The sequence below is a fragment of the Phascolarctos cinereus genome, unplaced genomic scaffold (genome assembly GCF_003287225.1).
Source record: "Phascolarctos cinereus isolate Bilbo 61053 unplaced genomic scaffold, phaCin_HiC Scaffold_5;HRSCAF=322, whole genome shotgun sequence".
NCBI classification, from domain to species: domain Eukaryota; kingdom Metazoa; phylum Chordata; class Mammalia; order Diprotodontia; family Phascolarctidae; genus Phascolarctos; species Phascolarctos cinereus.
The window spans coordinates 70596038-70613216 of record NW_027555958.1 but is presented as its reverse complement, the minus strand read 5'-3'; the positions used below and the strand labels follow the sequence as shown (position 1 = coordinate 70613216).

General features: G+C 36.9%; 1 pseudogene; it reads right to left on the bottom strand.

Moving 5' to 3' along the window:
- Positions 1-9596: 9596 nt before the first annotated feature.
- LOC144457912 (ribonuclease H1 pseudogene) lies at positions 9597-10130 on the bottom strand (annotated as a pseudogene).
- Positions 10131-17179: the final 7049 nt, after the last annotated feature.

Sequence of the window (17179 nt, the reverse complement as noted above, 5' to 3'; positions counted from 1 at the left end):
TTTGTATTGGTTAACAAAAACATTTTTATTTAAAATTCTGAGTTCCAAATCCTATCCCTCCCTCCTCCTCCTCCCCTCTCCCTGAGATGGTAAACAATCAGATACAGGTTATACATGTACAATTATGTAAAGCATCCCCATGTTAGTCATTTTGTACAAGAAGACTCAAATAAAAGAAAAAAATGAAAAAGTGAAAAATTGCATGCTTCAATCTGTATTCACATAATATCAGTTCATTCTCTGGAGGCAGATACTATGCTTTATCATTAATCCTTTGGGATTGTCTTGGATCATTGAATTGCTGAGAATAACTAAGTCATTCATAGTTCTTTATCAAACAGTGCTGTTACTGTATACAACATTCTCCTAGTTCTGTTCACTTCACTATGTATCAGTTCATATAAGTTTTCCAGATTTTTCTGAAATCAGCTGCTCATAGTTTCTTATAGCACAGTAATATTCCATTATAATATATATCACAGCTTATTTGGCCATTCCTCAACTGGTGGGCATCCCTTTGATTTCTAATTCTTATCCACCACAAAAAAGAACGCTATGAATGTTTTTGCACAAATAATTACTTTTCCTTTATTTGGATGTCTTTGAGTATAGACCTAGCAATGGTATTGCTAAATGAAAGCACAATTTTATAGTCCTTCGGGCAAAATTCCAAGTTGCTCTCCAAGATGGTTGGATCAGTTCACAACTCCACCAACAATGGAGTTTTCTCACGTCCCCTCAAAAATCCAACATTTTCTTTTTTTTGGTCATATTAGCCAATCTGATAATCACCTTCATATTGTAATGATGCATTGGAGTATAATGTGTAAAGCCCACATTTATATAGCTCTTTGCAAACTCATAAAAAATCCTCTGAGAAAAGTAGTGGAAGTATTATTCTCCCCATTTTACAAATGATGAAAGCAAGGCTCTGGACATTTTAAGTGATAGGCTCAAAATCCCAGAGTGAGTCAATGGCAGAGCCAAGGCTTGAAGCAAGGAATCACCATGACATGTTTACAAGCAAAGTTATTAATGAGTTTGGAACCAGGTGTCAAAGCACTTTACTATACTGGCTTTTAGATTCCCATGTTGCACTTTAAGGAGAGGCATGTGAAAATATAAGCATTTCTAATGAATTCTACAGTGACTTGCCAGACTTTTCCTCCCACTGAGGAACAAAGATCACTGTTTAAGACTGTTAATATCTAAATAAGTAATAGTAGATATGTTCAAGAATTATCTGACTTATTTATAATGATAATTGAAGTGTTGTGTGGTTTATGTCTCCTTGGTAAAGATCTTGATTAACAAGGCAACACAAGGCAAGTGCCTAAAGCAAAAACTAAGCATAAATGCCACTCGGTTGTTCCTGGAAAAGAAAAATTAAATCAGCTTTACCACATTCAAAGTATCTGCTGATAAGCAGCTTCTGTGCATAGCAGATACAGAGAACAATGTCTTGGAAATAATCAAAACATCCAATGCAGAGTTAAAAGATTTCAGAGATGTCCCTGAAGAGGCATTGTTTCTTTGAAAAAATTAAATGTTACGTTGAATAAATCATTTAACCATGCATATATTTGTCATTTATTCCTAAGCCTTGCCCTATCACTTTGGCTTTGCCAGAGACTGGCAAAACGGTTTCCCATGATCATGAAAGACAAGAAGGGAATTTTTCTTTCCACCTCTCTAGGCAGTTTGTGTGTATGGTGGGGAGCAAATGGAGAGAGGAGGGTGTCAGCTTAGGATACTTACAACAAGTAGGAAGTCTCGAGACAGAATAGAAAGAGAGAGGAATTTTCTTAAGGTAACCATGAGGGTGATTATGACTGGTGGCCACCGACATTGGATTAAGGCTACAGGGCTTCCATGAGATAGAGGGGAGCTCCTAGGACTAAGTCTCTCAAAAGATATAATGAGCTAGTGAGTTAAAAGCCAAGAGACCAGAGCTGTGGTAAGGATTCTGATCCTGGAGTAGGAACAGGAACAGGATTTATGGTGAGAAAGAGGCCTGTGAGTAGCCATGATTGACATATATTCCTTTGAGTTGGTGATCTGGGAAGAGAAAACTGGTTTCTATCTCTGCTTTCCTTTATTTATATTCTGCTCTTTTGAATTGAAAAGTGTATGTTTACCTCTCTCCAGGAGTAGGTGCTAGTGTTTCAAGAATACAAGAAGCTATCCCTAAAGATCTATGAGAATGGGCAGGAGTTTTAGGGGAGAGTGAAAGCAGATGTCTACACATAGTAGCACTTGACCTTATACTTCTTATCAAGTACAATAAACGAGATCTCCAATTTAGAAGTATCTGAATGTGAGACAATAGGAACTGAGATAGGGAAGTACATCAGATCTTTTATACAGGAACAGCTAATCATACCCATCCTTTATTTATGAAACTGATTTTTGTACCCACATGTACAATATTACATTCATCTTATCAGATTCATTGTTGCTTTTGTTCAATCATTTCAGTTGTGTCCAACTCTTCATGACTCCATTTGGGGTTTCTTGGAGTGGTTTGCCATTTCCTCCTCTAGCTCATTTTACAGATAAGGAAACTGAGGCAATCAGGGTTAAGTGACTTGCCCAGGGTCACACAGCTAGTAAGTTTCTGAGACCAGATTTGAACTCAGATTAAGCCATCATATTCTGCCAATATATTTTCCTGATTCTGTCATCCAGAAAATTAGCTATCCTTTCAAACTTAATGTAATTTAAATGTTTAATAAGCATGTTATCTCTGCTTTTTATCTAAAGCTGTTGATAAAAGGGTCAAAAGAATAGAACCAATAACAGAGACCAGTGGTATTCTATTAAAAACCCCACAAATTGATGTTAGTTTACTAATTACTACTTTTTGAATTCATTCACCTAGTTTCAAATAAGATAATGTATGTTATCATCTTGCACATTTTTTCATTGTATCACAAGAATATGAGAAACTTTCTCAAAGATCATCTGAAATCCAGACAATGTTTATAGTATTCCATTGATGTTTCAGTTTCATAATTTTGGTTAAAAAAAAAGGTTAATCTTCCATGACTTATTCTTGATGAATTCTTGTTGATGAATTAGTTCACAGTGATTACTACTTTTTTAACTGCTTAAAAACCATTCCTTTAACAACACAACCTAGATTTTGCTAGGAATCTAAATCCAGACTATCAGCTTATAGTTTGAAAAACTATTTCCAGAATCTTCTCCCCAATTGTACCCTATTTTTTAAAAAATGCCAATAGTAGTTCAGTAATCATATACTAAGATTCCTGCATTCCCTTTGGATGCAATTCATCTGTGCCTGGTGACTTGAATTAATTGGGACAGCCAGGTGCTTTCATACCTTCTCTATACTTACCTTGAGCTTCAATTTTCTGTTAAGCAATATTGTTCCATATTTCCTAGCATGAAGGTTGAGAAAGCTCATTAGTTGAGAAATCAGAAACAGAATTAGGAGAGATCTATATTCTCTCCACCAAAAATGATTCTTCATGTTCTAATTCAGTCTCATGATAGAGTGCCAAAGATACCATAAAAAAAGGAAAAATTATAAAACCGTTATCATTTCAGTTGCTACCATATGGTACTTATAGATTTTGAAACTGGATGATGTACTCAGGTTGCATGTGGAAAAAAAAGTGTTTTTTTTCTGGCTTTCAGACTATCAGAGTCAGACTCAGTAAGGAACTTCCAGAAGAACCAAGAGAGGCCCATTTATGAACAGAAATTAGAGTGTTTTATTATTACAGGGGCAGGTAAGTACAGTGGATAGAGTACCAGGCCTGAAGTCAAGAAGACTCATCTTCTTGAGTTCAAATCCAGCCTCAGACACTTAATAGCTGTGTGATCCCAAGCAAGGCAGTTAACTCTGTTTGCCTCAATTTCCTCAATTGTAAAATGAACTGGAGAAGGAAATGGCAAACTACTCCAGTATCTCTGCCAAGAAAACCATCAGACACCACTGAAAAATAACTGAACATTATTACTAAATTATTAAGAACTTCTGAAGTTATTTTATCAAGAAATAAAATTCCAAGGGGACAATGAACCATTTCATATCCTGTACTAATTTAAGAATCATTATTCTGCTTGCTCTAAATAAAAGATGCTCAATTTTTATTACAAGGACTTTGTAATTATAAAATTGAAAAGAGTAAAGTTTGTAATACTTTCCTCTGTTCCTTCAACATCCATTCAGTACTTAATATGTGCAAAGTCATAAGCAGAGTACTGGAGGCTGTAAGATAAAAAAGAAATCTGTACTGTCATGGGGCTTACAATAAAAAGAGCGATACAATAGATACACAATTTAAGTCAACAAAGATGTATTAAGCTCCTACTATGCACAAGTCACTGTGTTAGGCCCTGTGGACACAAAGAAAGACATGAAAGAATCTATACCCTCAAAAATCTTTCATTCATTCTATCAAGTACACAAAAATAATAGTATACAGTAGCTAGAATTTAACTAGATCATTCAAGAGAACTAAAATACAAGGAAAGACCAGAAGAAGAAATCTTTCTGAAAGAATAAATGAAGACAGGCTTTGTGCAGGATTGTTTAAAATGCAAATCTTGCTGTAGATTGGGCTGGGCAGCTAAGTATTTGCAGGATTTCCTCCTGGCCCAAGTTTTTGACAAAAGCAAGTGGTCATTTTAAAGTAATGCCTTATACCATTTTTCTAGGGTTGAGACAAGGACTTTAACTTCCACTGACACCCATTGGAAGTGGAATTAGTGGAAGAGGCCGTGGGTAGAGAGGAAGCTGTGTCCCCTCCAAATACACCAGGACCCTTAGAACACTCCCTTATCTTAAAATAAAAATTACAAGTGGTTGACTATGAAGTAATGATGGCAGGAGAGGTAGCACAGCCTAGTCAACAGAGGTATAGCATTGGAGTCAGGATCATAGGATCATGGGGTTTTGAACTCATGCCCTACTCCCTCATAAAACAGATGAAGAAACTGAAGCCCAGGGAGCTTAAACCACTTGCCCAGGTTTACACAATTAATGAGTGTCTAAGACGGGTTTTGAACCTATGTCTTCCTGACCTACGGACCTATTCATTATAACAAACTGAAAGACTTGATTCAAGTCCTGCTTATGACAACTGGGTGATGACAGGTAAGTCACTTAACCTCTCAGTCTCCTAGGAAATGGTGAGACTATGAATTACAAAACAGTTGCTGATTTGCATTGATGGAGGAGATTTCCACACTGGGAATTCCCTACAAGATGATATCATAGGCCTAAGTCAAAACTGATAATATTGACATTTTTTACAGTGCATTAGGGTCTGCAAAGCACTTGACATATTAATTATGTCATTTGAGACTAACAGTTACCTTAAGAGGCAGATACCACAGGTATTATTTCAGTTTTATACGCCAGGTAACCAAGGCTTAAAAAGGGCATGTAAACAGTATGTGCCCAAAGTGCGATTTTTAAACCCAGGCCTTCTTTACTTTATCTACTGGATCAAAAGGCTTGAGGTAATAACTGTATTGCTATTAGGAGAGAGGCTTCATCCAGACCAGCAAAAACTAAAATCAAATTCTCTGCCACTGGGTTTGAAACTAGTGTCAAAAGTTTGGGTAATCTAACTTTAAGGAACCAGCTCCCAGTGGATCAGTTTACTTCATTTTCTGAAACAGTTTTGTAAGCCCTCGTATTCTCAGCTGACTACTCACCAAGCCTTTTTTTTCCTTTCTCAGGGTCTAATGGCTCGTGCATACTAGTTAAAAGTTTCAGGAGATGGCATAATATAAAATGTTGGAGACAAAAATGTTTCTCAAATTCAGTGGAGGTCAAATTGTTATGGCTTTCAGCAAGAGTGTTTTGTCATTCTCAATGAATCTTTCAAATGTCTCCTTGAATTAATATGAGGTGTAAGGAGTGGAAAAAAAACCTGAGAAAACAATGTCTCTTTTCTTTGCAGTAATATGGTTACAATGGAGAGGGGAAAAAAAAAGATGTTCACAGAAATGGAAATGTTGCCCTAAAATTTTCAAATGAGGTCTACTGAAGAGACCTTGTTGATGTCTTTAAAATACTGGAAACCTGAGGAAGGCATGAAAGAAGTATAAATTTCAGAGTGCGTATGAATCTCTTTATACAAGCTGACCACTCACTTGGGGGGGAAAAAGAGCTTTTGGTAAGAACAAGCCAAGCCAAGAAGGAGAAATAATTACCCTTTTAATATATTTGCACCACTCACAGCAGCCATCTGATCACAAAAGCTAATAAAGCAGAAATGGGCCTTCAGTGGCTGAGATCTTTGACAAGACCAAAAAATAAAAGTTATGTCCTTGAAAAACCTTGATGAAAATCATTTACAAATTCAATCCCAGCCTCATTGACAGCTGCTGTTGACTAATTAGTTGGCTGAAGATCACAGTTTCTGAAGCCATAAGCCATAATGCTGTTTTGAGATAAATGCTGGGTGAAAGATGGGAAGAGTTACAGTAACAAATTTCCAAAACAATAGCATTTTATTTCCTGGGAACAAAAAAATACTAATAGTCAGTCAGAAGACCTAAAGTTGAAAGGGTCTTTAACATGAAATCATCTCATCTAATCTAGATGAGGAAGCTGAGGGCCCAGCTACAGGAGGTAATTTGCTCAGGGTTTTGAACCCAACTTCTGATTACAAAACAAAGTAGAAATGCCTGCTGAAGATGTTCTCCAGATAGGTGAATTGACACTCTCATCTATAGGTATTTCTCATCATCCTCTGTCTAGTCCAAGGGTGGGTAACCTATGGCCCAAAGCCACATGTGGCCCCCTAGGTCCTCAGGTGCAGCCCTTTGACTGAATCTAAACTTCACAGAACAAATCCCCTTAACAAAAGGATTTGTTCTGTAAAACTTGGACTCAGTCAAAACACCCAAGGTCCTAGAAGGCCACAGGTTCCCTACCCCGTTCTAGTCTATTATAATATATGATATTTTCCTATTTGGTCTCCCTGCATCTGTTTTTTCTCCTGTCCAAAAAAGAGGTGCAAAATTGATATTGCTAAATCACAGGTCTGACTACATCACATACACACCCCAACCCTCACTCAAGAAGGTTCAGTGGCTCCTTTACGTATCTCAGGAAAAATCCAATATCCTCTTTGATGCTTGAAACCCTTTGCAAGATGCCTATAACTTTCTTTTCAAGTTGAGTTCACATTACTCTCTTTCATGCACTCTATATTCCAGCCAAACTGATCTACATGCTTTACCTCAAACATGACACCTTCTATCTCATATCTCCCAAGGGGCCTTTGTATAGTGTCCTAATTGCTTGGAATGCTGTCTTTTTTTAAACCTGCCTGTTGGAATCTCTATCTCCCTTTAAGGCTTAGCTTAAGAGCCCCCTCCACCAAAATACCTTTATTTCATATTTTTGTATATATTTTATATCTATCTTGTATTCATGTTAATCTCCTTTCCCTTCCAAGTAGAATTTAATTTTCATGATAAGGTAGATATAAAGTATAGAATGTTTTATTTTTGTTTTTGTTTCCAAGCTTAAAACAGTGACTGGCATCAGTCAGTCAATAAACATTTATTAAGTGCCCACTACATGGCAGTGTTAAGTGCTAGGGATGAAAAGAAAGACCAAAATGGTTCCTGCCCTCAACCACTTGTGTTTAACGGGTGACATAATCCATAAATAACTGGATACCCACAAGATGCATACATTCCCATGAGGCTGTTGAACTCCTCTGGATTTCTCCATCAAGCTTCAGAAAAATTCATCCTGGAAGATCACTTGAGCCCTAGATCTCACACCTCAGAAGTAGCCTCTCCCTCAGGGGACCCTCTTTCCAATTGGAGGGTGCAAGGCTCCTACCATAATCTCCAATTAAGAAGGGCACCCAGGCCAGTCATTTCTTCATTTCCTACCAGGCTGCTTGCCTCCCCCACCACCACCAAGGAAAGGTCTCACCCTTTCCTTTCAGTTTCCTTTTATGTGTTGCCTTCTCCATTAGAATGTAAGCTCCTTGAGGACAGAGATTATCTTTCTTTTTGCATTCTTTATATTTGTATTTCTAGCACATAGCACAGTGCTTGGCACTTAGTAAGCATTAATAAATGTTTCTTGATTGAGAGTAGATAGAGGGTAATAATAGCAAATATTTCACAGAGATTTAAGATTTACAAAGAAACATGTATTATATATATATATATATATATATACATATGTGTATATATATATATATAGAGAGAGAGAGAGAGAGAGAGACAGAGACAGAGAGAGAGAGAGAGAGAGAGAGAGAGAGAGAGAGAGAGAGAGAGAGAGAGAGAGAGAGAGAGAAACTCATTTTATCCTCACAAAAACCCTAGAAGGTAAATACTATTTTTATCCTCATTTTACAGATGGGGCATATTGTGAGAAATGAATATTTCTCTCTTGTATTTCATAACTAATTATTGAATCAGGATCAAGCTTTTCCCCCTTTACTATTTCCTCATCCAGAAACCAACCAGTGTGGGAAATCTCTCTTAAAGACTTACCCAGCTTAAGATCTAATCAGACAGTAAAAGAAATTCCAAGTTTAACTGATGGGCATATTCCTGCTCATTGTGTTTGCTAAGACAAGTCTGGGGAAGTCAAGACAAGTGATATGGAAATTGATGTCATTTTGATCAAGATTTGGATGACTCAAATCATGTACCCCAAGACCCTCATTTTAATATAGTGCCATCCCTCAAGAACACCTACTCTTTAAAGGGCACATAAACTGTGAGCCCACTGCCATTTGGTCTAAGAGAGCCGGCCAAATGACCACTGTTTTATTAATAATGTACTGGACTTATTTTTTTAATTGATGGGAAAAAAAACACTTATTGAATTCTTGTTCCTACTAAGTTCCAAGTGCTGTGCTCAGCACTGGGGATGGATGACAACTACAGAAAGACAATCTATGGTCAAGTTCACACTTGGGGTGGGAGGGGTGGTGGAAGACAACGTATTAGAGTTCAGTTGCTGGGCAAATGAAAAGATTTTTAAAAGTTCTAAGTCTTATAAGTCATAAAAATGCACCAGAAAGGCAAATTACATGGCCTAGACAGGCATCTTTAGCTTGTCGGGTAAGATAATATTGGAATACTGTAAGGCATACAAGCAGGGCAAATAGTAAAGCCAGGAAGTCCTTAGAAAGCAGTGTCAGGGCAGATGGCAAGGTTTGTTTCACAAATCCATTTTACCTGAAGGAAAAGTTGGTGACTCCCATTACCCCAAGTCAAGCAGTCTGAATTGGTTTCTAGGTGATCTGGGATAAAGTTGAGCAAGTCAGAGTTCAGTTGGGTCTGACAGAAATCAGGATATCTGCCTTTCTCTTATTATGAACAATTTCTGCAGTTGTTTATAGTATGTTTATAGTATACAGTATTTTTTCTTTATATTATTGAAAAAAATTAAAATAGCACATAGAAAAACCAAGAAAGGATATGAAGAAAATGACCAAAGATAGCCATGGAAGACAGTTTCAATGTGAGAGGGGTTGTGTAAAGAGAAAATGATTTGGAGATTATGCTGCAGAGTTAAAGAGAATGACACTTTGAACTAAATTTCACCATCTGCAAGTATTGATTGAGTCTTTTCATTTCTTTCTAGTTGCTTCTGTGGCTAATCTTTGAGCTTCCCCATTGCCTTAAACTTTTGAACAAGCAGGTACATACTTCCACTCAGCATTCATATCATGAGTCATATTATCCAGCTTAGTGAATTGGTCTCTGTGGACAACATCTCTATTTTTACTTGTTTTCTAGACATTTTCTTTCCATTTGTCAATCCACTCATTCACACCTTTGGTGCCAAGTTGGTTATCTGTGTACACAGTAAGTCTATTCTTATTTTGGGTCTTTGCTTGTTCAATCCCTTTGGTAGCTGCTTCTAATGATGCATATTGGTTTGTCTGTTGTCCAGAATGTATACCACTTATGTTTAGACCATGGTCTGGTCCCCAGCAGACACCAATACCTCCTTGCACCCCTTCTCTTCCATTATTTTTGTAGCTACCCTTGACATACACAGTTTTAGGGTCTGAATCCTGGTGTGGTTGCCTGTACTGACTTTCAGAGCCTCTAATCTGACCACCATAGTCGTAGCTCTTTGGACTGTGTTTCCAACTCATCTTCAGTCTTTCCAAAGGCTTGGTGAAAAAATAAAGTGTGACCTTAAGAGATTGTGCTGGCCTTACTAATAAAATGATTAAATTACCCAGAAACTATATATCTCAGAACTATTTTAATCATCAAAAAAATGAAGCAGATAGAAGTTAAGTGATTTACCCAAAGTCATACAACTAGTAAGTATGTGAACAAGGATTAGAACCCAGTCCCACCTAACTCCAAGTCCAGCTGCCTCCTGGGTCATCTGAAAGCAGAGGTGTTAGGAGCTGGGGAGACTTACAAAGCCCTCCTGTAGAAGGTGGAATTTGCTTTGAACATTGAATGAAATCATGGAAACTCAGAGGTAAAAATCAGGTCCTCCTCATTCCAAGGTAATCCTATGATGTTTCTTCTTATCACAATGAAGTTGTCTGTATACATCGAGGATTAGTGCTTGGATCTTGAGGCTCAGGAAGTACAACCAGAGCCAAAATAGCAAGAGACCTTGCTGGATTTCCATAGTTAACGATTGCAGCTAGATGGCACAGTTGATAGACCTGGAGTCAGGAGAAACCGAGTTCAAATCCAGCCTCAAACACTTATTAGCTGTGTGATCTAGGCAAGTCACTTAACCTCTGTCTGCATCAGTTTCCTCAACTGTAAAATGAGGATAACAATAGCAACTACTCCCCAGAGTTGTTACAAGAACAAGATGAAATATTTGTAAAGCAATTTGGAAACTTTAAAAATTCATATATATATATATATATATATATATGTGTGTGTGTGTGTATGTGTACATACACATATATATGTGTGTGTGTGTGTGTGTGTGTGTATGTGTACATATACATACACATACTATATATAGACCTATTGAACTAGTCTATAATATATACTATGTAAATATATACATATATGTATGTAAATATGCATGCAAGCATTTATGATATATGTACGTATGTACTATTTGCTGCTTGACACCAAGCTATGTGTATCAGTGTGAAAAAGAAATGAAGCAGCTTTTTCATCTTCTGTAACATTGTCTCAGTGATATCACAACGTCATTTGTATTTGTTAAGCATTAAATTCTAACATGACCCCAGGCAAGTGAGGCACTGAAGCCTTCAGGCTTGGATCTGGAAGCCACATTGAACCAATAAATGAAAATAATACTTATAAATATGTTGGTCTCCTCCAGGCAAGACACATCAAACTTAAATAGATCAAAGAGAAGGCTGTGGCTGAATACTTTAAGGGAGCAGCATTCTAAAATCAAAAGAAAATTGGAAGTACGTGCTTAAAATAAATTAACACTTATAGAACACCAATCGTAATGTACATGTGTGTGACATATTTGGCAGATTCAATGACCTGGGGTCACAGCCAAATAGGGAATGGAGAACAGGTTGTTTTGAATGTGAGAAATCGTGCATTGATTCCAATCTGCTCTCTGCAAAAGGCTCTCCTCTAATAAGATGTCTATCATTCATATCTATTTGAATGAAAAAAAAACATTTATTAGTTACTTACTATATTCCAGACATGGAGCTAAGTACTTAGGAGGCATACATAAACAGCAAAACAGTACACAGTCCCTGTCCTTAAGGAGCCTACAATCTAATAGGAGGAGTCAACATACACAGAGGAATGGTAGCCAGAGAAGACAGTTCTGATCCAGGAATCCACAGGAATGTTATGTGTAGCCATCAGATAACTGACTGATGTGTCTTTTCCAAAAATGAAAGTATTGGTTTGCTTTCTCTTCTCAAAGTTAGAGGTATAGAGTGAGAGGGAGGTTCAGGAGGGATATTGGAGATCTCAATGATAGTTGGACTAGATATGAAAAACTTTCACCATTCAGGAGTTCAGGGCCCCAGGATATGAACAGGAGGACCAGAGGTCGGAATAAGATGTGGCATTAAAATGGCAGGATAGCTTTTAAACATCTTACAATTGTCATCTTCCTAGACGAGAGTGCTCAGTGCATGAGAAGCCAGATTCTTTGATAAAAGGCAACCAGAGAGAAAATGTGTTCAGTGATTCTATAAAAATATCAGATAAGGCATAGAAAGCATCCCCTTAATTTCCAGTTTCTTTGCTACTACAAATAGAGCTGCCATCAAAACACAGAATTTTTTTCTCTTTCTTTGATTGTTCAAAAGTATAGGCGTAATCATGATATAGTTGGGTCAAAAGAGTATGCAGTTTTATATATAATTCTAAATTATTCCCTTCCAGAATAGTTGTACCCATTCACAAGTCCACCAATAGTACATCAAAGTGCCTTTTTCTCCTTGACCCAGGGGTAGGGAACCTATGGCCTCAAGGCCACATGTGGCCTTCTAGGCCCTTGGGTGCAACCTTTTGACTGAGTCCAAGTTTTACAGAACAAATCCTTTTATTAAGGGGATTTGTTCTGTAAAGTTTGGATTCCGTCAAACGGCCACACTTGAGGACCTAGAGGGCCACATGTGGACTGAAGGCCAGAGGTTCCCCACTCCTGTGGCTTGACCCTTCCAACATTTATCATTTTCCTTTTCTTTGTCATCTTTGCCAGTCTGATGGATGTGAGGGGAAATCTCAGAATTGCTTTCACTTATATTTCTCTAATTAGTAGTGATAGGGAGCATTTTTATTGGCTATAGATAGCTTGGATTCTTTACCTTGAGAACTGCTTGTTCATATCCTTAGACCATTTATCAACTAGAGAATGGCTCATACTCTTATAAGTTTAAATAGCTATCGGAAATGAGAACTTCATCAGAGAAACTTGCTACAAAGATTTCTTTCCTCAGTTGTTTCCGTTTTAATCTTAGTGTTATTTTTGTTTGTACAAAAACTAGGTCAAATATTTGTTTAGAGTTTATCTTGGTACAAGGTGAGAGTGAGGTGTTGATCTAAACTGAATTTCCTCCGTACTAGTATCCAATTTTCCCAGCAGTTTTTTGTCTAATAGTGAGTCCTTATCTAATACTTGGGGTGTTTGTGTTTATTGAATACTGGTTTACTAGACACATTTGCTTCTATATGTCATGTAGATAGTCTTTTCCATTGATGAAGTTCTTGGTTTTTTAACTAGTACCAACTGCTTTGTGGTATAATTTGAGATCTGACATTGCTAGGCCCTCTTCTTGCATTTTTCATTATTTCCCTTGAGATTTTTAATCATTTTGCCATCACATAAATTCCATTATTATTTTTTTCTACTTCTACAAAGTAATGCTTTGATTGGTATGGCATTGAATTACATATATTGATTTAAATAATATTATCTCATTTCTTATATTGACTTGTATACTACCCATGAGCAGTTAATATTTTTCCAGTTGTTTAGGTCTGTCTTTATTTCTACAAATAGTGACTTACAGTTGTATTTACATAGTTTTTTTTATGTGTATATTAGTAGGTAGACTCCCAAGTATTTTATATATTCTGTACTATGTATTCTCAACTAGAATTTCTCTTCCTATTTCTTCCTGCAGGATTTTATTGGCATTGTAAAGAAATGCTAATGATTTATGTCTGCATTCTTTATAGTCTGCAAGTTTGCTAAAATTATTGTCTCAATTAATTTTTGTTGACTCTTTATAGCTCCTTAAGTTCACTATCATGTAATCTGTAAAAAGTGATAATTTTGTTTCCTCTTTTCTTATGCTTTACCTTAATTTCCCTTTCTTATCTTATTTCTGTAGCCAGTATTTTTAGTATTATGCCAAGTAGAAGTGGTGACAATGGTCATCCTTGTTTCACCTAGTTTATATCTGTTACATATATGGTAATTCTTAGTTACATTGTACATATGTATTTATCATTTTAAGGAAAGCTCCACTTGTTCCCATGTTTCCTAGAAATTTCTTTTTAAAATACAAATGGTATAATACTTGTCAATATTTGTTTTCTGCAGCAATTTATATAATCATATTGATGAAGAATAGATGTGATAAAGAATAAATGCGTGGGTCCTAGTACCCTGAAAGAATTTACTCAGTCTCCAAGTTAAAGAAAGATTTTTATTGGGGTAACACACTCAGCAGGCCCTGCTTCCACATGGAAAATACAGAGCCCCAGTTGACCTGGACCACATGAGAGGCAGAGCATTGGTGCGTCCTGCTCCTCTATGGGTGGCAGAATGAGCCAGGTTAGGTGTCTGGTCCATATATATAATTTGATGGAATGGGGGAAGGGTAGCAGAAGAAAGAAGGAGAGGCAAGCACATCTCTGGAATGCCTGGAGTATCAAGTAGTCCAGAGGTGCCTTTGTCATACAGATAAACAAGGAGAACTGAAAAGGGAAAGGACTCTGAGATGTCACATAATTGAGGGTGCTTTGTGAAAGCACACAGATAAGTCCATGGTGGGGGGCTTCAATGCATAATCTTCTTTGTTCACTTTTCTGGCTGGTCATACCCTACATCTTATCTCATATCTCACATCCTACAACCTATTTGCTCCAGCTGCCTCGAGCGCTCTCTTCTACCTCATCATTATGATTTTTATTGATCTTGTTATTACCATAATTAATTTGATAATTTTGCTTATATTCAACCTACCCTGAATTCCAGGTATAAATCCAACCTGGTCATTGTATATAAACTTTGTAATATGTTGTTTTAGCTTCTTTGCTAATATAATATGAGGGGGGGAAGTAGCAGTATATATTAAGAAGATAACTTCATATAAGACAATTAAGGAACAGAAAGTAATAGAACCCAATTTGGTAAAGCTCAATACAGGCAAAACCCAAAGTAAAATGTTCATTGAAGTATACTTGAAAGAAAGAAGGAATACATCAGAGATTCTGGGAACAGACCAAAAGCCCCTACGTTCCCTTCTCCAATTGGGCACATTCTGTTGATCTCTGTGATTATTCAAAGATGAATAGCAGTGGTTCACTAGTTGTTGCTGGGAGTTCTTTCAGTATGTGAGGGTATGGTTCATTTGAGTCCAGAAACAAACTCCTCCAGCAATGTGGAATACGGATTTGAAAGTATATATAACTTATTCAAAAGAATCAGGGTAGATAAAAGGTGGGAGTAGATAGGAATGGAGTTGTATTTTAAGAAGACAGACTCATATAAGGAAATCCAGAAGTAGACAAAGGAAGCACAGTGAAGTTAGGCCCAATTCACTTTGCTTTCTACTCCTTAGTATTTGTTTATTATTCTGTCCTTTCCAGTATGAACATTATCCTCCTGCCTTCTCACCATCATCAGTTTATCATCATTCTATTCATCCTAAGCAGCAATCCTACATCTTTACTGATCTTCCCAATATAGCTACAAAACCATCCGGACCTTTTCTTCTTTTTTCTTACCTTTCTTTATTCTTTATCTTAGAACTTTCAGTACTATTATGTCAGGATAGTTACCACACTTTTGCATTCAGCCACCAATATCCTATTTTTTGAAAATGCAGATTGGCTGATGAATTCCTTTTGTATCCACATCTGTCTCATTTCCTCCTCATCAGAACCTTATTTTTGTCTTCAGAATATTCTTCTTTAGAGCTTCCCCATCTCTCTTTGGTTCATTTTCCTTCCGGAGTATTGGTCCATGGGATCCTACCTACATTTTCTCTAATGTCTTTGAACTCTATTCTCTTCCAGTCTGGAATATTTTTCATATTGTTTTCCTCTCCTTCATCACAAATTCTAAGACAAATAAGTCACTTCTCTTTCAAGATTCCTGTGAGCTCTAAACCAGATACTGTTGATGAAAATTTGATACAGAATTGAATTTTCCCTTGTTGGTTCCTGCATTTTAGGAAAGTTCATTTAGAAAGCCAATAAAAACAGAATCTAGGGGAAAAAAGTCAAGAAATTACTAACTCCCACTTGCCTTTTCCAAAGATAATTTTAGTATATATCTGGATAACTTTAGCATATATCTGGATAACTGAAGCTATCAATACCCAGTACATTCTCCCTTCCTCAAACGGGTCAGGCTCATAGCCTTTTTGTCCTCCATAACTCCTGTCCTGATATTAGGAGATTTGCTCCCTCAGATACACTAACTTCCCTTTTCCTAAGTCTAACCAATTCGTATAACCTGCGAGGCAGTTGTGAATCATATGAGACAGCACACGTAAAGCATGCTGGAAACCTTAAGGCTAGGTGGCATAGTGGATAGAGCACCCGACCTGGAGTCAGGAAGGCCTGAATTCAAATCTGGCCTCAAACACTTACTAGCTATGTGACCCTGGGCAAGGCACTAACCCTGTTTGCCTTAATTCACTGGAGATGGAAATGGCAGACCACTCAAGTATCTTTTCAAGAAAACCCCAAATGGGTTCACAAAGAGTTAGACACAACTGAACTGATTGAGCCACAAACCTTAAAGCATCATACAAATGCCAGCTGTTAGGAATCTAGGTGTTTCATAGGCTGGAGTGTCTGACTTGAAGTCAGGCATAAATATGAGAATGTTTTATGACCAAAATTAAATTATTCTCCTGATTCTCAAATATTTTAAACCCTCACATGTAAGGAAGTGATGATTTTTTTACCTCTCAAGTTCATAATCAAAAGCAAAGCCTCTTGACTCAGGAGATTATGGAAGAAAATTACCAGTAAGTTAGAAACGAGCTCACTTTGGGTTGAGTCTCTGAGTCTCTAGAACTTTCTAAGACAACTTGACCTTTGACCAATTTTGATTTGGCCATGGTCCAAATCAGGACGTGAGATACTGTTGCTATTTGTCCATAACTCTTCTATTCTATGTGACAGATATTTTTATGTGAACACTTGAAATAATAATGCTCTTGTTCAATACTTCAAAGACAAAAATGAAAGTCACAACAGCAAAGGCTGGCAAAGTTTAAAAAAACCACGACCAAACTATTTGTATTTCCTCTTTCAAGAAAAAGAAAAGAAAGGCAGATAGTAATTTGCAAGAACTCCAAACCATCTTTCCTTTCCTTGGAGTCTTTCAAGTCTTCAAAGAACAAACCAAATGCTCTTTGAGGACTAATTTATTCTTTTTCTTCAAAGAAATTTTCAGTTGATAGAATCAAAGCCAAATTGCAATTTCATTGCTCTGTTTTGTAAAAAATAAAATAAAATAAATGTACAC